Source organism: Anabrus simplex, chromosome 4 (assembly GCF_040414725.1).
Source record: "Anabrus simplex isolate iqAnaSimp1 chromosome 4, ASM4041472v1, whole genome shotgun sequence".
NCBI classification, from domain to species: Eukaryota; Metazoa; Arthropoda; class Insecta; order Orthoptera; family Tettigoniidae; genus Anabrus; species Anabrus simplex.
This window is the reverse complement of record NC_090268.1, coordinates 130344292-130367823: the sequence shown is the minus strand read 5'-3', so window position 1 is coordinate 130367823 and position 23532 is coordinate 130344292. Positions and strand designations below refer to the sequence as shown.

The window sequence follows — 23532 nt, the reverse complement described above, 5'->3', positions numbered from 1 at the left end:
CTCAGTTTCTAACGATTTGAAGATAAGAGGTATAGAACTAAATGAGGCCAAAGCACTAGTTGCAAACGAAGGATTGTGGCAACGTTTAGTAAATTCACAGACGCTTGCAGACTGAACGCCGAAAGGCATGACGGTCTATAATGATAATGTATGTATGTAATTACGGACTGTTTTATAACTTGGAATATCTACACCCAGGAATCTTTCTTGAAACCGTCTCTGAACTCTACAAGCTGATAAGAGTTAATACATATGATTTATACATAAATACACGCTGTGCTATTGAGAACGCACAAGCTATAATGCCCTTTATGTCTAATTACCGAATTGAAACTTTGCTTGGAAACAGCTAAAATATGACTGCAACATCCAACATATGCACAAGGTCAGTTGCACGTATGTGCACGTACGCAAAACATGCAACAACATACTGCACCATCCCCTTTCCACATACGGAGTAGGGAGCTTGCCCATAGGAAAAACACTGTGCATGCCAGAGTAAAGCAATATCTAATCATGCTGTATATTAATATTATCATTTGAGATGAAGGCAGAAAGATAGTTAAATCGAAGGAGAGAAGCTCAAATACAATACTTTGACTCACGGTTAAATTATTGTGAACCACCAACCCAGCTAGACCTTACGGTGGTCAATGAGTGACAACCATCAGATCTAATCACCAAAAATGCCCCAACAAAGGTGGAAATAGCACAAAAATGACAAGGCCACAGAACCAGATAATGCTACAGTCGAGACTAACAAGGCAGGAGGCACTGCAGTTGTTGATGCATTACACAAACTATTCCCCATAATCTGAACTGAAGGAAAGCATCATCAGATTGGAAACTAGTCGATACTGACCCACTCTTCAAGAAAGGAGACAAAACAAGGTGCAACTTTCAGACCATGGATAAAACTCATGGATTAGACAGGCATGTTCTTATCAACTGGACATTAAATATAAAATTGGAGAGCCATGATTCCATTGGTTTGGATACACCTGCAGGATGGAGGTAACACGTCTTTCGAAAGAACTATTAGATCACTGTCATCCTCCTGATTGGAACACTGACTGCAAAGAATACATGGATTAGCCAAGTAGAAGCAGAAGCCAAGCATCTGAGGTCAAAGATGGAACAATGGAATAAAGCAGCCTAAAGTAGATTAGATTGGAAGAAGACTATCAAGAACATTTACCATGGCCGGCACAGAAACAGTGGAGGTGCCCTACCAGTTTAGGCACAATTTTTTGCTAGTTCTAGAGCAAATGACTGACTGATGTAAATGTCATCTAAAGTAGGTAGATGTAATATCATGCAATTCAATTCTTAATCTAAAACATATTTAACGTGCTTATCACTTTGAAAATAATCAAGGACTGGTAACTGAATATGATTTTCAACACTAAAGACTTTAATGGGTGCATGTTCAATCATCATCACATGAAGAAGTCGCTAGAGGTAATGTGGTGAAGTCAGAACAGTTCTACGTAAAATGACGATGATGTAATTAAAAGTTTCTTCTGTTTCATTTCATGCAAAAATAATGACAGTTGATTAAGTAAAATTGTTGTTCCACTTAATACAAAAAAAAAAAACCCTTCTAAAATGTTACGAATTTACAAATGATCAAATTGATTTAATGCCAGCCAGACCATTGAGTGGAAATCAACTGCCACCCAATCATGTTGTGCGATATGAAATCTAGAAGGATTTAATTCTTATTTTGATTTAGAAGTACCCTATACCATATGAATGTGAATTTTATTCATGTATTGTAACTTTAAGTATTAATTTTAAGTTAATTCTAGACAGCTGAAGATGGCCTAATGTGGCCAAAACATGTCCTGTTATTTTAATATGATGTTTTTACAACTTTGAATTGTAAATAAACCTATAGGTAATCGAAATCGACTTTCAACCGATTAGGTCACGTTACATAATTTTGTACATGTTAAAGAGATAAGTACAGAACAAAAATGGGCAATTGGACACCAGTAGGATCCGACGCGAAATCGGGAGGTTGTGAGTTCGGGACAAATATTACAGGTTCCCTATGGGAATCAACATCTACATCATAGATATGATATATCGAGTCTGGAAAACCAACAAGTTCTGTTGCTGACATCATGGCAGCTAAACATTTTATTGTGATCGCGAATTCGAAAATTAACGATGTTTTACCGAATGACACAGAAAGTTTATATTTTGTTAAACAAGGACTAGGAGATAGAATTTGAGAGTGAAAGCAGTGATCGTGACATTCATGTTGCTTTTGATGCACGGGAAAATATTAGCCGTAATATTATTTATGGTGGGTTTGTGTGAGAAGATCTGGATAATTGCAGAGGGCAAAGGGAAATGTTTACGGCTGATTATGGGTCTCAAAATGCCACAAAGAACTGCTTATATCCTGTACGAAAAATTTTCAGTTATTTTCTACTGTCAAGTTTGTAAAGATGATAGTAGAATAGGCAGATATTTATGCTCAATATCACATGTGCTCACAGAGTATTTTATTTCCGTTCTGATCAGGGTAAATGAATGTGTACTGGTTACTGTGGAGGAAGTGTATGTAGTTCTTGCATTGTGTATGTTAATGAGCATACTGCAGAAACCTGTACTAAGCTCTTATTTCTAAAAAGAAACCAGGTACTAGCTACGGCTATATTTGATTCAGCCATATCTCTTGTTTGATTTGAAAGTATCAGAAGATTCCTCCACTTCATTGACCTTTTGCTAATTCCAGTAAATTATGCTGTTTGTGTGTTTATACACTAATAACAAACCAAATATTTTGGTAAAAATCATTGAACATTTGTAATTTACGACTGATTAACTAAAAGTCTGCAGTCATCGCATGCTTGGTGCTATACTCCTCCCGCAGCACAGGGTAGCCAGGTAGTGAAAGTCGTCCCACGCTGAGAGGTTAAAAAATGAACAATCTTTTATACGACTTTTCTTGCTAATCAGCTGGAGCGGTGTAAACTTTAAACAGTTAACGTAAAACAAATAAAATGTTGTTTACCTCAGTGAATTCGTGAGCCACGATATCCGTAAGATTGAAGTCTGGCAGTAGCTACAGTAAATGTACAGCTTTCCATATACCGATGCCTAAATCATTCAAACTCTTAACATTTTGGCTCATCCAAATAAATAAAAAAATATTAATTATGACAAATACCTTTTTAAATAATTTTCTGGTAACAATCTATTATTTTTGGAATGGAAAACATCATATTTAAAGGAAATAATAAACTGCACATTTAAGGATTAATTAAGGTACAGTCTGGTCTAAAAATGGGAAACCACGGAAAACCATCTTCAGGACTGCTGACTGTGGGATTCAAACCAACCATATCCAGAATGCAAGCAAACAGTTATCCGACCCTAACCATAGAGCCAACTTGCTCAGCCAATCTTCAGTCTTGATGAGGAAGGCAAAAATAAAGGAGAAAGTCAGATGAAGACAGAAAAAGATAAAGATGAATACAAGAGTGGTAAAATATTACGTATGTAGGACAAACAAATTGAGAAAATATGATGATGATGATGCTTGCTGTTTAAAGGGGCCTAACATCTACGTCATCGGCCCCTAATGGCACGAAATGAGATGAAATGTAAGGACAATTAAAAATCCATAATCCTCCACTGACCAGAATTCAAAACGTGAGGACGAAGAATGAATGGATGGATATGAAGTTAAAACAATCAGTGGATCCGACCTGCAATGCCCCAGATTCCAAGAAACTAGTGTTAAACAATAGTATTACTGACCAAGGGACTGCTTCTAAAGCACAATACTGAATTGATGATGCTTGTAGTCTAAACGGGTCCAAAGTCCAGGTCAGCAGCCCATCATAATGGTACTTATCGCTAGGAAAGTAGAACCATGGTATTTATCATGTTGTGGTACTAATCAAAAGTAGCGTAGACTTGCGGTATTCTACACATTATGATACTACTCTCAGATAATGTAATGCACACATGTAACGCAGACCTATGGTGTTTTGCACATTGTGTCACTATTTACAGGCAACGCAAACCTATGGTGTTCTTCACATAAGTGGACTAACCACAGGGACTCGCACTATCCCATGGTGTTCCTCACATAGTGGGTACTAATCATAGGCAAGGCAGAACCATGGTGTCACTTATATAGTGGTACGAATCACAGGTATTGTAAAATGCATCCTGAGCACACACTGTCGTTACTAATCACAAACCTATTGTGTACCTAACACAGTGATACTATGCGCAAGTAAAAGCGACCCATGGTGTTTCCTGCATGGTGGTACTAATTACAAGTAGTATCATGGTTCTAATTTGATCATCCCTTGGTCACCGCTTTTAGTCACCTCTTACTACAGGCAGGGTATACCGTGGGTGTATTCTTCATCTGCATCCCCCACCCACAGGGGGTATGAAGAAAAGAATCCCAACAGGTAAACACAAGTAATGGAAAGGAATAAGCAAGTGACAGATCACATCATACGAAGTGCTGCATTGATAACTTTCCCCTCATCCACGTAGCGCATCCTTCATTGGGCCAAGCAGATGGAAGTCAGAAGGCACGAGATCCGGGCTGTAGGGTGGATGAGGAAGAACATACCACTGAAGTTTTGTGAGCTCCTGTCTGGTGCGCAGACTTGTGTGAGGTCTTGCGTTGTCGTGGAGAAGAAATTCGTTTGCATTTTTGTGGCTACGAACACGCTGAAGTTCTTTCTTCAATTTCCTTAGAGTAGCACAACATGAGGGAGGACATAGAACAGAATAACCCCTTTAGAGTCCCAGAAGACCGTAGCCATGACTTTACCAGCTAAGGGTACGGTTTTAAATTTTTTCTTTGTGGGAGAGTTGGTGTGGTGCCACTCCATTGATTGTCGTTTTGTTTCCGGTTCGAAGTGATGAATCCATGTTTCATCGCCTGTGACAATGTTTGACAAGAAATTGTCACCTATAGCCTCATAATGAGCAAGCAATTTTGCACAGATGTTTCTTCTTTGCTCTTTATGATCTTCCAATAGGAGTCGAGGAACCCAGCGGGAACAAAGCTTTGAATACTCCAACGGGTGGATAAGCGTGTCAGCACTACTAACAGAGATGTCAAGCTCAGCAGCAAAGTGTTTGACTATGATCCGTCGATCACCTCGAATAAGAGTGTCCGCACGTTCCAACTTTGCAGGCTGTCTGTGGCCGGCCGCCACGCAGGAGATCAGACAGGTTTGCTCGACCTTGTTGTGATGATGAAAACACGCCTCGTCCAACAACTCGCCATGCTTTTGTCCACTGCCAGATCTCCATAGACATTCTGCAAGCACCTATGAATATCAGTGATGGCCTGGTTTTCTGCCAAAAGAAACTCAATAATTGCTCTCTGTTTGGTATGCACCTCTGTTACAGACATCATTCTGAAGGCTAGTTATAGCACTGAACTTCATTCTTTATGTCAAAGGTAGCTTACGGGATTATAGTGCAGATAACTCGCTCTCGAGAGCTGGACTCCATAGTTAGAGAACACGGGTGATACAAGCCGGCCATGTAACTGACATTAATCAGACAGTTCAACTTCAATAATGTTTTATGTATATCAGCAGCCCATGTTGGAACATAACAACTAAGCCAACAGTTTTCAGATACTAGTTGAACCACACCAAGGGACAAAAAGAAAAATTGAAACAAAGAGAGGCAACGGGGAGAAGTGCCATCAACACCCCGACCGGGCAGGAGTGGATGATGATGATGATGATGATTAGCAATAAGGTTGGACATAATGTACTTTGGACGGGGGAGGGGTAGGAAATGGCTAGGACTGGTAAGGTATAGTGGCCATGCTCCTGTTGTTTATATATAATGCGATTTGTCACTTGCTTTTTCCTCCATTACTTAGTTATTTCATTATCAGTATACATCCACATTTTGTCATGCAAAATTTCCTCTCCTGAATTATCTGTCTCCTAATTTCAAGAAGAAAAGGAGGAGGAGAGTGTGAGATTACATGAGTAAATATGGTAAGTTTCTGAACAACAAAAGTACACACTGAAATAACACACCAATTAACCATAATAATTTAATCAACAATAAAACCATTTTACACACAGGTACAAAAACTCTTCAAAATTCATAACACAATACCAGTTCTGATGCACACTCCATAAATCTACATAATCCCTCCCTTTCAGCTATTTACAACCCACTACCTGGGTACATCTCACCTACTGATCTAACAGACCACACTCACAGCCATCAGTTGAAATTCAGAATGATGATGACTACCCAATATCTGCAAACAAAGAAAATATTACATTATTTTAGAGAAGTATATGATTAAGATAAGTACGTCCAAATCAAAAGTAATGGAGTGCAGTCAAGCAAAATCAGGTGACATAATATGCAGACTAGCACAAACAAGAAAGGCCTTTTTAAATAAAGAAATTTGCTCACTTCAAACATTGATATAGGAATCAGAGAGATGTTTTTGAAGACTTTCGTCTTGAGCATGACACTGTGAAACATGAACAATAACCAGTTCAGAAAGAAAAAGAATAGAGGCTTCTGAAAAGTGGTACTACAGAAGAATGCTGAAGGTGAGATGGGTAGATCAAGTCATGAATGAAGAGATACTGAATCGAATTGGTGAGAGGAGATCAATTTGGCTAAATTTGACCAGAAGAAGAGATAGAATGATAGGACATATCATAAGACACCCAGGACTTGTTCAGTTGGTTTTTGGGGAAAGTGTAGATGGTAAGAACAGTAGGGGCAGACCAAGGTATGAATATGACAAGCAGATTAGACCAGATGTCAGATGTAGTATTTATGCAATGCAGAAATGAAAAGGTTAGCACAGGATAGAGTGGCATGGAGGGCTGAATAATAATAATAATAATAATAATAATAATAATAATAATAATAATAATAATAATAATAATAATAATAATAATAATAATAATAATAATAATAATAATAATAATAATAATAATAATAATAATAATAATAATAATAATAATAATAATAATAATAATAACAACAACAAAAATAATAATAATAATATCTTATAATCATCATCATCATCATCATCATCATCATCATCATTAGCCAAGTACAATCGTGGCTGGATTAACTGGGTGATTTTCCTGTTTCTATTGGTGTCCATCAGGGATCTGTACTCTCACCTCTCCTCTTCATTACAGTCATGGGTACTGTTTCACGAGATCTACAGAAATCTGTACCTTGGACTTTATGATGACAATGTGCTTTTTGGCCTCTGAGGATAAGACTGACCCACAACTACAAGTCCAGGCATGGACCAACCGCCTCGCAGAATTTGGACTATGGCTCAATGTTAAGAAAACTGAATATTTAATAACGGATCTAAATGATCTGAATACAATTCAAGTTAATGGTGTTGACTTTCCAAATACAATGTCATGTAAATATCTTGGCTCAACAATTACTTCAGATGGAACCCTCAGTCCTGAGATATCAAATCGTCTGCACAGTGCATGGCGTAAGTGGCGCTCAGTGGCAGGTGTCCTATGTGATGAAAAGACTCCAGGCCAGCTAAAGTCAAAAGTTTATCAATCTGTTGTGAGTCCAGTTGCTCTGTATGGTGCAGAATGCTGGTTCTTCACTAAGGAGATCAAACAGCAACTTGGCATGATGAGAACAAAGATGGTTCGATGGAAGCCTAGCTTGACATTGCATGATTATGTCAGCAAAAATGAAGTTTGCAAGCGAGTGGTACCACACACTTTAAAGATGAAGGAAAGCTGTCTCCATTGTTATGGGCATGTACTTTGACCTGCTGAAACAACAGTCGCAAGAATGGATTGACATTGCTGATTGATGGGAAAGGGCCAGTAGGACAACCGAGACAGCTTTGGCTTGACACCATACATGAAGATCCGTAAAATTACACACCTTCATGCAGACATGGCACATAATTTCATAAAGTGGCAACAGAGAGCAAAAAAAAACAACAACAACAGTTGAGCTGCATTTTACAACACAAACATATTGTAATGTGTTTATGCATGTGTGCAAGCAGATACCATAGCAAAAGCTAACAGTCCAGATGGTGTGGAGAAACAACACTGAAATCTATCATGAACCTCATGTTTTTTTTTTTTTGTTTTAGCTAACGGTTTAATGTTGCAAAAACACATTAAAGGTTTTCAACGACGCAAGGATGGAGAAGGGATAGAATTGGGAAGGTAGCGGCCGTGGCCTTAAGCTGCAGCCCCAGCATTTGTTTGGTGTGGAAATGGGAAACCACAGAAAACCATCAAGGCATCCGACGGTGGGATTCAAACCCACCATCTCCCGAATGCACGCTCACACCTAAGCAACCCTAACCGCAATGGTCAATTCGCTTGGTGAACCTCATGTTGAAGTTATGGGTGACTGCACAGAGAAACTGCCTTCATATTACGAGGTGTCAAACTAAAGCTTGTTAGCATGGTAAACCTACTGTGATGATAGCCTAGCCTAGTGGAAAGAGACTTCTGTAGTTTCCCATTTTAACACCAGGCAAATGCTGGCGATGTACCTTAATTAGGTCATGGTCACTTCCTTTCCACTCCTAGCCCTTTCCCATCCCTTCATTGCAATAAGACCTATCAGTGTCAGTGCGACATAAAGCAACTTGGGAAAAAAAGAAAAAAAAGGGGTTGAGAAACAATCTGGTTTAATTAAGAACAGCATAAGATAATGAAATCTGGGCTGGAATATGGTGAATCATGAGGAATGGCTGAGAGAGAGAGAGAGAGAGAGAGAGAGAGAGAGAGAGATTTAAGTGGAGAGCAACTGAATAAGAGAAAATACAATGATGACGATATCAAATGACAAATATCTGGAATCATCCCACTAATTTTCTGGCATTCGAACAGTCTTGTCAGGTCATTCAGCTGTTGGCAGGTATAGTGTAGTGATAATAATATCTAACGTACAGTAGAACTCCAATTATCTGTAATATTGGGGATTGGCAAGATCTGGATGTGCTGAAGTATGGATAATTGGGTCAGAACTGAACATCAGTCTATCAAAATATTACTGTATTGTGACATTACATTAGGCTTCTACATTCATTGAAGAATCTAAGTTTCAAATATTGGAATACAAAAGTATTTCTAAATACAACACAAAATAAAACAAACTCTTAATATTTAATTACAGAAAAGAACTTTACTTTAGTAGCTTATGTACACTGTAAACCACAAATTTTACTCAAACATGTCGAACAAAGTTGCTTTGAGGCTGATACTCTCTTGCATGTAGCCAAGTCTTGCAGACCATGAAAATTGATCCAGATATTTGATATCAGATAACTGGAGTTCTTTTATAATTTATTTTGATGGCATTCGTTATCTCTCAATATTATCATGGCATAGAGAAGAAGAAGTGTGCTGACCACTGACTCCTATTCAGACATACAAGGAGTTCGTCGTCCCTCCACTTGAGAGTGAGACGAAAGGCATGGGCTGGTTTGTAACAGATTGTCATTCTTCTTTGATCTTGTAGTGAAGTGATGCAGTGTTGTTTTATGGCGGGATTGCAGTTTATGTCTTTGTGAGTGATTTCCCTTATTCGTTGATTACATATTATAAACTTCATAATGTTTCCATATTGTCATTGTAAAGCTTATAAGAGAGTTCACGGAAGTCCCACCTTACAATACAAACATCATTTTAATTAAAATTAATTAATACCGATATATGCTTTGTCCTTATAACATGGACATCATGAGCTATAATATAAATTCTATTTAAAACCAAAAGATAAAGGTATCATATAACAAGAAATGGAAAAATTATATAAAGGTTAAAATATCAAGTCCTTGTTGTCTGAAAGTCTTTTGTTGATTGTAAAATAAGGCACCAACTTGGGCTCTTCTTAAAATGGATCATGTTGATTTAGACGTTATAATACTATCTAAACTCCGGCTGTGAAAGATTCAGGACGTGGATAAACCAACTTAAGTCAGTAAGGATATCTGTTCTTTCAATACCTTAACTTTTAACAATCTGGCTTCAGCATGATTTTCACACAATGCCCCACACATCACACATGAAGATTCTCCATACTGATAATATGGTCCCACACTGGAAATCAGGATATGGTTGAAAAGCTACTAACAGATGCCTTTTCAGAACACTTAATGGCAAGGATGAGTTTGAAAAGTGGGCTAAGATGATTCCTTGGAACTTCCAGATAAAAGAGTTTGTGACATAGTATACACTTCAATACATGTTATAATTCTCATGTTAGGTCCGTATTGAAATGTACGTAAATATAAAGTATGTTACAAGTGTTATTTTCAATATCCACCTATTCAATACAAAGAGATCTAGTAAATTAAGAATTAAATCTTATCATAAAAAGTTACAAGGGACATGTTTTGCCCATTTTAAGGGCATCATCAACCTCAAACTCAAACCTGAAAGGTGAATAATCAGGATCCTGATTGTTCTTACAAATCATAAAAAGAGGATATCTATGTGGGTGTTGTCTAACATAAAATTATTAGAATGTCCTTGGTTAAAATCGTAGTATCAAGCTGCAAGTCACAAGTTCACAAGATTACACTCTCCGGAACGCTGTGTCAATGCGCCCAAAACCTGTTGAGAGTAGAGCAATAAACGGCTCAATCTTTATAATGTAGAAATGTGTTTCCTTGATTACACTCTCCGGAGTGCTGAGTCAATGCGCCCAAAACTTGTTGAGGTAGAGCAATAAACAGCTCAATCTTTATAAATGAAGTAGAAATGTGGGTTTTTTAAATTTTATTTTTTCTGCTATTTGCTTTACGTCGCACCGACACAGATGTCTTATGGCGACGATGGGATACGAAAGGCCTAGGAATTGGAAGGAAGCGGCCGTGGCCTTAATTAAGGTACAGCCCCGGCATTTACCTGGTGTGAAAATGGGAAACCACGGAAAGAAATGTGTTTCCTTGAATAGGTATTCCTATTGGAGGATAAGAAAAAGTAAAACTGCTAGACTGCTAAAGATGTTAATTTCGTGTGTTAAGATAAGAGAACAGTCTTCTTTAAGTAGCTGTTCAGCTGTCTATAGTCGTATTTAACTGGCTTGAAGGAGTTAAAGTCGAACGTGTTAAAATAAGATAACAGTCTTCTTTGAGTAGTTGTGGGAGCAAGGAAAGGTATTCGGCCGTCTATAGTCGTATTTATCTTGCTTTCATCTTTACACCAAAAAGCTCTAATCAACATTAATATACCTTCGACTTTCACTCCTTCACAACCAAGATAAATACGACTATAGACAGCCTTATAAGCCTTATTCGTGGATGTGAGTTTTCAGTTAGTATGTTTGCTGAAAAATTAAAAAAACTTGGTACAACATTGTATTTTGAATGTGTAATCTTTGAGGAGTGAAATAATTTTGTGCATGTTAAAGCACAATTGACAACTTACACAATCTAAAACGTATGTACCTATAGTTGCTCCTATGCCAAGTATTACAATACACATAATGAGGAAGTAAAGTGCAAGGGGAAAGGTAGGAGTGTTCATTTTAAGGAACTATTTTAAAATTACAGTAGAGAACTAACATACAGACGTGTTTTATCCCACACTGCAAATCAGGATATGGTTGAAAAGCTACTAACAGATGCCTTTTTGAGAACATCTAATGACAAGGGTGAGTTTGAAAAGTGGGCTAAGATGATTGCATGGAACTTCCAGACAAAAGAGTTTGTGATATGGTACACACTTCAGTGAAGAGTAGATTATAAAAACATTCTTTTACAGTGGAATGTGAAAAGGTGTGTTGGAAACTGGAACTAGGAGCAGTTCGTCATATTCCCTAACTTGCCAAAATGCTTATAGGTTCTGACGAAGTCTCGTGACCGACCAATGGTACCGGTACAAGAACTGCTAAAAAAAAAAACCCTACAAGACTTTAAGATAAAATCAAGTCAGACGAGTTAGTAAAATGTAACTCAAACGGTGAAGAAAATGACAGTACGTACATGCTGAACCCAATTCTTCTCATTCAGCTGAATTATATCTCTTAAAACAAGATGTTTTTCTAAAAAGGGCAAATTAAAAATCTTGATCATAAATTAGTTCAAACTGAGATTAATCTCAACACGGCCAAAGCCAGAAAAGAAACATAAATCGACTCATTGCCAATGCACAAGTAATCATCATCATCATTTCTCAACTCCAGTTTTCCAGGTGTGGTGTACAAGCACTCGCGATCTCCTTCTGTCTTCATACATCGTCTGTTCCAGTACATCCTAGCATTTGTGTTCTCCCTCCACCACATCTGACCTCACAGTCTCTCTATCCAGCGTTTTCTTGGTCTTCCCTGTGGTCTTCTTCCTATGAGATTAAGGTCAAAATATTTTCTGGAAGATCTTTCCCTGTTCATTCTCATTATGTGCCCATACCACTGAAGTCTGCATTTCTTTATGACAATGGTAATAGGAACCTTGATACCAGCTACTTTCCTATTCACTTCATTTCTGATCTTGTCCTTTCTGGTAGTTTGGTTCATGGTTCTAATGAATCTCATTTCAGTAGCTTGGATTCTACTGGACCCTTTACTCAACATAATGGAAAATTACTACATACACCTAGACCAATACTTTAATGCCAGTCACAATCTCAATGAAATCTCAGAGAAACCCAACATACTCTTCGATCTATTTATCACTTTCCTCAGAAACAATAATGCAGCCAACCTAAACTCAATCCTAAATTTAATCAAAGGTACTTTTCCAAGACAATTACACTTTCTCCCGCACCCTTCAGCCCCACCTTAAGCCCTCTTCCTAAGCCATATATAATTTTATATATGTCATTTCAATACAAGAACTTACTGATTTCCATGATTATAATTTTTACAACACCCCATTTATACTTTAATCTTTGTTAAAAACCTCTTAGTATGTATATTCCTTGTATTATTAACTATTACCATAATAACATCTCATTTCACTTGTTATTCTTTAAAATAACATTTTCTTAGGATTTCGCCAAAAGTGATCTTTGCTCCAATACGGCTGATGATGACCCCTAGATGGGTCGAAACTAGTACCGTGTAATTTATAATTTTGTGAATATATTTTAGTATTGAAAAGGTGGAAACGTTTACGTTGTTATTATTATTACTTATATATGTACTAGCCATGCGTCTTGGTAGGTGTGTTAGGTACCAAATGATGAGCCCAGCCTAGCACACGGGGGTGGAACGCTGGCAACCAGGAATGAGTTAGCTGGAAAATTTATAATGTCCAATAACGGACCATTTATATTGGTATTATAAATTTACTCATTCGGAAGAAATATTTCAGATTCCCTATGGGACTCAACACCTATATCATCTGATGGCCAAGCAGGCATCAATTTTTGGTAATGGGACAAAGTCTCTCATAGTGCATTGGCACTGCCGGTGGCTCCAATTAGCCTATGCAGTGGCCTCCACGGTATGCACTAGCCATGCATCTTGGTAGGTGTGCTAGGTACCAACTGATGAGCCCAGCCTAGCACACGAGGGTGAAACGCTGGCAATTAGGAATGAGTTAGCTGGAAAATTTATAATGTCCAATAACGGATCATTTATATTGGTATTATTCAAAGGTGATGTCGGAGTCAATTAGTAATACCCGTCGACTGCTGTTCCATAAAGAAAATTCTAAATGAAAGAGAAGACATTTTCGTAATAAATACATAAGTAACGTGTCCGATAAAGGTTGTTAACTCGTTAAAAATTAAGGCTGACTAAACAACCGCATAATTTTTAGGCCAAATACTGCAATTAAGTAAGAATGGGATACACCTCAAGATACGGCAGAGTGCTTTGATTTCAGAGGTTAGTTTATATTTTCTCGCGTCTGATTAAATTATGGAAAATCTATTATGAAAATTTATAGCGAGAAGGTTATCATTTCTCTACTGGCGCTTGAAGTGTGTTTTCATCGTACATATTATAATACAGTTAAGTTAGGATAGGTGACGCTCTTTGAACAAGGAAACTGAAACGTTTGCAACAACATGCGATTGAATATCTTCGGTATGGTACAGTTTTCTTACTATGTGCATTTGTGAGCTCTCTCGTCGACATTCAAAGGCAATGTTGGAGTTGATTAGTAACACCCGCTGACTGCTGTTCTCTAAAGAAAATTTGAAATGAAAGAGGATAACACATTTTTGTAATAAATGCGTAAATAACGTGGCTGATAGCAGTTGTTAACTCGTTCAAAATTAAGACTGAAGTAAACGATATCTTAATTTTATGTTATAGATGGAAATTAAGTAAAAATGTGATGCACCTCAAGATATGGCAGAGTACATCACTGATTTCAGAGGATAGTTCATATCTTCTCGTGTCTAGTTAAATTTCGGAAAGGCTATTTATATGTCAATTTTTAGCGAGAACCTCTCTACATGCGTTATAAATATGTTTTCATGAAACATATATGGTTAGGATAGAAAACGCCATTTGAAGAAAAAACTGAAGTGTTTGCCACAGAAACCTTTGGAGTGACATCGCATTTCTCCGAATCCAAGAAGTTTTTTTTCTCCCTCTGAATCTCGTGAAAACTAAGGGTTGTCTTGCATTCGCGGCCTAACAGTAAGTTAATGGATACCATTGGCAACTAACGCGGTAACCACCTTGCTTCTTTTCACCCCCGCATGTGCACACACACACAAAACTCGTTGACAATAAATGACCGCTTCTTTATTATACATTGCTAGCCGCAACAACCGGATGTACAGTACATCACTGGATCTCGGGAAATAGTAAAGAGAGAATGACGTTCTATTAGCCACCACAAAAACGTTTCTCCAATCTGCAGAATGACATCAAAACACGCGAGCCTTCGAATTCTTAGAAAGGCCATGGCTACTCAGTGGCAGAGTTATAACGCATCTATTGTACTTGACGCTTAGTAAAATTAAGTTTTATAGACAGCAGGAATATTTTCGTTATGGATAGTCATATTGTAAAGATACGTGGAAAAGGTATTGCTGGCAAATTTTCAATGGGTTCTCGTCGATATTATGATGCCAATTTTAAGTTGATGGTTATTAAACACTCGGAAATGTAGAATAATTGTGCAGCCGCAAGAAAATATAGCATAAGCCTAACTACAGTCAATGGAGTTAGCGTGAGGACAAAGAGCTGAAGAAACGCGTACTGTACAAAAAATGCATTCAGTGGTCCGCAACAAGGATGCTTTAAAAAAGCCGAAGATGAAATTGCGAGGTATGTGCACGAAAAACACAAGGGCGGAATGACCATACCGTTGCGCAATAAACTCGTTTGTTGACTTTCAACGTCCGCGATTAGGCCTATACATCGCTAGCTGCTGAATTTGACAGAACCCGTCAAGCGACACGTGCGTGCAGCGGTAGCTGGTTATATCTGAAACTGAGTAAAAGTAACAGTTTTATAGACAGCAAGAATAATTTCCTGATGGATTGTCGTATAGTAGAGACGCATGGAATAGGTATTGCAGGCAAATTTTCAACGGGTTCTTTTCGGTATTATGCCAATTTTAAGTTAATGGTCCTTAAACCTATGGAAATAAAGAATAATTGTGCAGCTGCAAAAAAAAATACGCCATGACGAAAGCCAATGTTCGGCGTCTAAAAATAGCCTAAAAATGCGTAGGCCTACTGTACAACGAATGCATTCATATGATTTTACAAAGTACTTTTTGAGCCCGATTAAAATTTTTTTGAAGGAAAAAGTGCAGTATGTCTTGGATTAGGAGAAATACGGTACTAGGCCTATACTTTTTTCAGAATTAAATTAAACATACACTTTCACGTAGTATCGGATTTAAAAAATAACAAACAAATAAGCCGTAGTGTGGATATCATCTGCGGAAACATAAGTTTTGAACAAACTGATCGCCGTTTCATACCGATTTTAATGTGTAGGGGGGGATTCCAACTTTTATACAAAAATCGGATATAATGACAATCCGCTATAGCAAGTAAATTTTTCGCTGTTATGAATTCTCGCTATAACGGACTTCTACTGTATATCACTTCCCCAATCTTTGCACTGCAGGTTCAAATAATCTTTTGGCAACAAGACTGAAAGTGAAAATGTAAATTTCAAATTCTGTAGGAACCTCTATGAAACTGATACTAAGTATTTGTAAGTCATGTGATCATCAGGATTTAGAGCCTATCCCAAGCTTATGAAAAATTTACATCCTTCTTCATTCCAAAAAATTAACTCAAAACTTGCTTTCCAAATCTTCAGTAAGAATGTTGCTGATGGAAGAAAATATTTTCAAGAAACAGGATCCAAGGATTTCGAAGGATCTTAGCAAACAAAATAATTCATGAGAGATTTAAGTGGAGTATCACATTAAATTCAATTATACTTTCTAAAATGCTGTACAAAGATCAAACTCCCACAAAACTCTATGTAATTTTCTCCATCTCCTGAAGACTACTAGCAATAGTTTTACATCATCTACAACCATGTAAGCAGGGGCTGCCTGGCCAAGGCGGTAAAGGCGTGCTTGGTTCAACCGAAAAGACGTGGGTTCAATTCCCCGTCAGGAAGTCGAAAATGTAAGAAACAAGATTTCCACTTCTGGAGGTGCATAGGGCCCTGAGGTTCACTCAGCCTACACCAAAAATGAGTACCAGGTTAATTTCTGGGAGCAAAGGTAGCCGGGCAGAGAGCTATAGAGCTAACCATTCTATCCCACCAAGTGCCAAGTTTACGGATAGTAGAAGTTTTTACCTTCCTCTCCAAAGGCCTTCATGGTCTGTACGGAGATGACCTTGCTTCGCTTTGACAATCATGTAATTACTAATGGTGTATATTCAGTGTACCTTGCAGTTAATTGAACTGCTCTGGGACAAACTGTACAAATATATTTTGCTGCTGCTGATGATGATGATGATGATGTTTGTTGTTTAACGGGGCCTAACATCCAGGTCATCAGCCCCTAATGGTACGAAATGAGACAAAATGAAATGACAAATAAAAAGCCCAAAAACATCCACTGACCACAATTCAAAACGTGAGGACAAAGAATGAGTGGATGGATGGATATGAATTTAAAACGATCAGTGGAACCGACCCACAGTGCCTCACATGCAGAGAAGCTGGCATAGAACAATAGTATTACTGACCAAGGGACTGCTTCTATAGCGCATTATTGAATCAATGATACTTGTACTCAAAAGGGGTCCAAAATCCAAGTCAGCGGCCCCTCACAATGGTACTTATCGCTACGAAAGTAGGTCCATGGTATTTGTCATGTTGCGGCACTAATCAAGAGTAGCATAGATTCATGGTATACCACAAATTATGGTACTACTCACAGGTAATAAAATTCGCACATGTATTACAGACCTATGCTGTTCCGCACATTGCGGCGCCATTTACAGGCAACACAAACCTATGGTGTTCATCACATAAGGGTACTAACCACAGGGACTCCTACCATCCTGTGGTGTTCCTCATATAGTGGGTACTAATCATAGGCAAGCCAGAACCATGGGTTCCCTCATCCCATGGTGTCGCTCATATAGTGCTACTAATAACAGGTACTGTAAAAGCCGTCGCGCTCTCGTTTGCTACTAATCACAAACCTATTTGGTACCCAACATAGTGGTGCTACGCGCAAGTAAAAGCGACCCATGGTGTTCCCCGCGTGGTGGTACTAATCACAAGTAGTTATGTGGTTCTAATTTGATCATCCCTTGATCCCCCCTTTTAGTCACCCCTCACGACAGGCAGGGGATACCATGGGTGAATTCTTCATCTACATCCCCCACCCACAGGGGGTACAAATATATTTTAACATATAAACTTAAACAAGATCCTTGAAACGCTGCTTGGGATTGTGCATCCTTTCGCTTATAATGACCATTCTTCTGTAATTACAGTATTTACCCGAATAATACCCACCGACAAATAATGCCCGCACCCTCATTTTAGGAAGGCTCATTTTGCAGAAAAAAAAAAAGAAATTAACTAAAATTCCTTCCGTCGAAAGCGTAACGTAATCATAAACAAACATTTCGTATTACTCCGCGAGGTCACGTGGTCTTCACGCAAATATATACATACATACATTATCATTATAGACCGTTATGCCTTTCAGCGTTCAGTCTGCAAGCCTCTGTGAATTTACTAAACGTCGCCACAATCCTCGATTTGCAACTAGTGTTGTGGCCTCATTTAGTTCTATACCTCTTATCTTTAAATCGTTAGAAGCCGAGTCTAACCATCGTCGTCTTGGTCTCCCTCTACTTCTCTTACCCTCCATAGCAGAGTCCATTATTCTCCTAGGTAACCTATCCCCCTCCATTCGCCTCACATGACCCCACCACCGAAGCCGGTTTATGCGTACAGCTTTATCCATCGAGTTCATTACTAAATTAGCCTTTATCTCCTCATTCCGAGTACCCTCCAGCCATTGTTCCCACCTGTTTGTACCAGCAATCATTCTTGCTACTTTCATGTCTGTTAGTTCTAACTTATGAATAAGATATCCTGAGTCCACCCAGCTTTCGCTCCCGTAAAGCAAAGTTGGTCTGAAAACAGACCGATGTAAAGATAGTTTCGTCTGGGAGCTGACTTCCTTCTTACGGAATACTGTTGATCGCAACTGCGAGCTCATTGCATTAGCTTTACGACACCTTGATTCAATCTCACTTACTATATTACCATCCTGGGAGAACACACAACCTAAATACTTGAAATTATCGACATGTTCTAGCTTTGTATCACCAATCTGACATTCAATTCTGTTGAATTTCTTACCTACTGACATCAATTTAGTCTTCGAGAGGCTAATTTTCATACCATACTCATTGCACCTATTTTCAAGTTCCATGATATTAGACTGCAGGCTTTCGGCACAATCTGCCATTAAGACCAAGTCGTCAGCATAGGCCAGACTGCTTACTACATTTCCACCTAACTGAATCCCTCCCTGCCATTTTATACCTTTCAGCAGATGATCCATGTAAATTACGAACAGCAAAGGTGAAAGATTACAGCCTTGTCTAACCCCTGTAAGAACCCTGAACCAAGAACTCATTCTACCATCAATTCTCACTGAAGCCCAATTGTCAACATAAATACCTTTGATTGATTTTTTAAATTCCATAGTCCCCCAGTATGGCGAACATCTTTTCCCTCGGTACCCTGTCATATGCTTTCTCTAGATCTACGAAACATAACCCCAACACCTATTCCTCTCGTAGCATTTTTCAATTACCTGGCGCATACTGAAAAACTGATCCTGACAGCCTCTCTGTGGTCTGAAACCACACTGGGTTTCATCCTACTTCCTCTCAATGACTGATTGCACCCTCCCTTCCATGATGCCAGTGAATACTATGCCTAGTATACTAATCAATGAGATACCTTGATAGTTGTTGCAATCCTTCCTGTTCCCTTGCTTATAGATAGTTGCAATTACTGCTTTTGTCCAATCTGAAGGTACCTTACCAACACTCCATGCTAATTTTACTACTCTATGAAACCATTTCATCCCTGCCTTCCCACTATACTTCACCATTTCAGGTCTAATTTCATCTATTCCTGCTGCTTTATGACAATGGAGTTTATTTACCATCCTTTCCACTTCCTCAAGCATAATTTTACCAACATCATTTTCCTCCTCCCCATGAGCTTGGCTGTTCGCAACACCACCAGGATGATTTCCTTTTACATTGAGAAGATGTTCAAAATATTCCCTCCACCTCTCCAGTGATTCCCTGGGATCTATTATGAGTTTACCTGAATTACTCAAAACACTGTTCATTTCCTTTTTCCCTCCCTTCCTTAGATTCTTTAATACTGTCCAGAAAGGTTTCCCTGCTGCTTGACCTAGCCTTTTTAAGTTATTACGAAAATCTTCCCAAGACTTCTTCTTGGATTCAACAACTATTTGTTTCGCTCTGTTTCTTTCATCTATGTACAATTCCCTGTCTGCATTCCTGATAAGCCTTCTTTTTACATTTACGAGCTGCTCTCACTTCATCATTCCACCAAGAAGTTCGCTTTTTTCCGTCTTGACACATAGTCGTCCCTAGGCATTCACTTGCTGTTTCTACTACAGTATCCCTGTATGCCACCCATTCTCTTTCTATATCCTGAACCTGCTTACTGTGCACTGTTCAAAACTTCTCACTAATCATATCCATGTACTTCTGTCTAACTTCCTCGTCCTGGAGATTTTCTACCCTTATTCAATTGCAGACAGATTTCACTTTCTCTATCCTAGGCCTAGAGATACTTAGTTCACTACAGATCAGATAGTGGTCTGTATTATCGAAAAATCCCCGGAAAACTCTCACATTCCTAACAGATTTCCTGAATTTGAAGTGGGTTAAGATATAGTCTATTATGGATCTAGTACCCCTAGCCTCCCATGTGTAGCGGTGAATAGTATTATGCTTGAAGAATGTATTCGTAACAGCTAAACCCATACTAGCACAGAAGTCCAGCAAACGCTTCCCATTCTCATTAGCTTCCATATCTTCCCCACATTTACCAATCACCCTTTTGTACCCTTCAGTTCTATTCCCAACTCTCGCATTGAAATCGCCCATTAGCACTATTCTATCCTTGCTGTTGACCCTGACCACGATGTCACTCAATGCTTCATAAAACTTGTCAACTTTATCCTCATCTGCACCCTCACATGGTGAATACACGGACACAATTCTAGTCCTAATTCCACCAACTGACAAATCTACCCACATCATTCGCTCATTTACGTGCCTAACAGAAACTATGTTGCGTGCAATGGTATTCTTGATAAAGAGCCCTACCTCAGACTCTGCCCTTTCCATTTCTAACACCCGTCAAGTCCACTTATAATCACCTATCTCTTCCTCGTTATCTCCCCTTACCCGAATATCACTTACTCCTAGCACATCCAAATGCATCATCTTTGCTGACTCAGCCAGTTCTACTTCTTTCTTCCATAAGCCCCATTAATATTGATAACTCCCCATCAAATTCCATTTCGTTCGCCAAGTTGTTTCCAAGGAGTCCCTCGCCTGTCAAATGGGAGTGGGACTCCGTTACTCCCATAGGTCCGAGGCTTGCTTAAAATGTTCTGAGCTCCGTAAATTCATGAAGCAGGATGCTACCCTACTTGCATATAGTCCAAGTGAAGATCTCTCCTCTAACAGGTTATGGACCACCGGTGAATTGTATAGTTTTAGCCGCCTGAGCACAAGGAGGGCCATGACTCAGAATATGTCCGAGATGCCCTCTCCCATTCCATAGCAACTGGTAGCCCGACTCTCATGACCACTTACTAGGCCACTCGGCTGTTGCCCATGGTTCATGAACTAGGACGTGACTACAGTAACCCACAAACATGAACCATAATGAACATGTAAATTTACAGATATAGCTGCTTTGCCTGAGATGATAAAAATACATTATCACTGCTAAGAAATATATTTTTCATGAAAATTAGCAAGTAGGCCTACTTATGTGACAGATATTTCATTAATCTGAACTTGCAATAGGCTCAGTTCCCTGTAGATGTGAAGATTCGTCGTTTCTTGCATCACTAGAATCCTCTCCTAAATTACAAATTCGTGACACACCAGGTCTAAAACACTTCACACGCGATCTCTTTTTACTTGGTGGTGGATAATTTTTTGAAACAGATACACTGGCACATTCCGATGTTCGTCTAAAACACTTCTCACACGTGGTCTCTTTTTACCATCTTACTAATAAATGGTGTATAACTTTTATACAAGATTTATACACCGTTTATGTGAAGTTCGTTATTAATAAACTGTGTATAAACCTCGTGTGTTTACATCTATTATAGTTATTCATTGAATTGCTTATACAGACTAGGACCCTTGTATAAGCGTTGTATAGCAGCGAGAAGCGGAAAAAGAAAGGAGTGAGCAGTTTATTTTTGTGGTTTTTACTGTCTGCAGTAATATAATCATGGTGAAATATTCGACTTATCAATTCGACATTGAAGGAATGGGTGATAACGTTGAAGCTCTTCACGATATTTTAAACATAGAAAACATACACAATTTAGGGGTTATGGAGGCTAGACATCTTCCTACAGTAAAACACTTTTAAAGAGACGGAATGTCAATTAATAACTATAAAAAAAATTATGGTTGGGCGAATTTTTGTGTAATAATGTGTTACTGCTTAATAGACTTTGGAATTATGAGTTTATTATACGTTATCTGCCTCTACAAAGATCTTATTCAAATTTGAGTATAAAAAGGGACATATTCCTTGACATAAAAAATGGTATAACTTGAAAACCGTACATAATATGATATCCATACTTTGTAGTTGAATGCACTGATATATGATGTATAAATGCCTAATAGAAACTTTTTTGATCAAACTTTTCTTTTAGCTACAAAACGGTTTTTCCTTTCTCCTGAGAAGTAAGGATTTTGGAATGTGTACGCTTTTCAATACACTGATTCAATTACAATTGCTTATGTTTTCCGTACTATTTCAGTTAGGAGTTCTTGATCTTTTCTTAAGCTTTTCCATTTCTTTCATGGTGTTCATTACACAAGCAAGCTGAAGAAATGTTGATATCAATATAAGCCAATTTCCAGCTGTCTCACTTTGTGTTGCCACTGCCTTTTCGATATGCCGTGCTACTGCGCAACTTTGCGGAAAGTTTTGTTCGTACATAACAAGCAGAAGTGATCACAAAGGCGGTGAATGTGCGAAATACGTCAGTGAACTGCAAGAGATTCCTAAGACTTGGAACGAGTGTATACGTGCTGTATAGTAATACAATGCGTACACCAAGTTTATTAGTAAGAAAAATACACAATGCGTATACAGGGTTTATTCACTGTATAACTATAAAAGTGTTAAACAACTGTATACGGACTTTTTATTAGTTAGACGGTTACTGGACAATAGTACGACCGGTGGTGGATAATTCTTTTCGTGCAATGTAAACACTTGGAATAAACACACCGGCGAAATCTGATGTTAAGTTTTGCGATACAGTAAAACTTTGTTAATTCGAAGTCTTTGTAATACAGAAATTGGACTTCCAATTACGTGATTTCGAATTAACAGCCATCTTGTAATTCAGAAATGCCAACTCTCGCGGATTCTGCTTTTCCGCGTACTGCCTGTTACGTGATATTGTGGCATTCCTTAAAATGCTGAATACAAAAGAATCATGAGATCACTCTATTTTCAACTATGAAACACACTATAGACACATCGAAGTGAGTGAAAGTGCGGAAAGCTACCTCTGCACGTTCTGGAAGACGCGTTCTATCGTGACGCAGAGAAATTTTGAATTTAAATTATTCTGTAAAATACGGTCTCTCTCTCTCTCCAGTCGTTCCACTCATGACTGTGTATCGTTGACCCAAGGACTTTGTTGTTTCTTTTATAAGCTGATACCATTCTGACGTACTTGCGTTTTCTGGACAGTAACTCTCCATGGTAAGTCCAAGATCTCTCTTACTTGATCAATCCATCTTTTTGTGACCCGTCCTCGTGTCAGAAACTTTTCCTTGAACAATTAAT

General features: G+C 38.4%; 1 protein-coding gene across 1 annotated transcript in view; it reads right to left on the bottom strand.

Moving 5' to 3' along the window:
- Positions 1 to 6062: 6062 nt before the first annotated feature.
- Positions 6063 to 23532, bottom strand: part of LOC136871696 (NBAS subunit of NRZ tethering complex) — a 297103-nt gene continuing 279633 nt past the window's right edge. Inside the window, exon 42 of the mRNA XM_068227188.1 lies at positions 6063 to 6283. The gene's annotated coding sequence lies outside the window, so the exon portion shown is untranslated. The remainder of the gene's footprint in view (positions 6284 to 23532) is intronic.